Below are 487 nucleotides of genomic sequence, written 5' to 3' on the forward strand. Positions count from 1 at the left end.
TTATTGCTTTATAGATAATATTTTTTGAGTTTTCTTTGGCTCAGTTACTGAAAAGGGGGAGAGGCGGCAGGGTGCATTGGTTGTTGTATTGTGTTTATTTTTCTTATATTGACTGTATATTTATACATATATACATACATCTCTCTCTCTCAGCCTCTCTCTTTTTTTTTTTTTATTTTATTTTTTATATTCTTTCTCTCTCAGCAGTTGGCTTATCATATAGACCCAGAGATACTTTATATTCACAGCATAGATCCTGTATATACCGATATACAATATATATAGATATTTATATATAAATATATAGATTTATAAGTTTCTGTGTATTTTATATAAAAAGGTGGGGTTATTGTCACGTGTGTATAGTGTGAAGTGTCCAAAAAAGTAGATAAACCCTCCTAAACCTCTCTCTGTCTCTCTCCAAAAAAAAAAAAAAAAAAAAAAAAAAAAAAAAAAAAAAAAAAAAAAAAAAAAAAAAAAAAAAAAA

The sequence above is a fragment of the Eimeria mitis genome, genomic scaffold, assembly GCF_000499745.2.
Source record: "Eimeria mitis Houghton genomic scaffold, Emh_scaff382, whole genome shotgun sequence".
Classification (NCBI taxonomy): Eukaryota; Apicomplexa; class Conoidasida; order Eucoccidiorida; family Eimeriidae; genus Eimeria; species Eimeria mitis.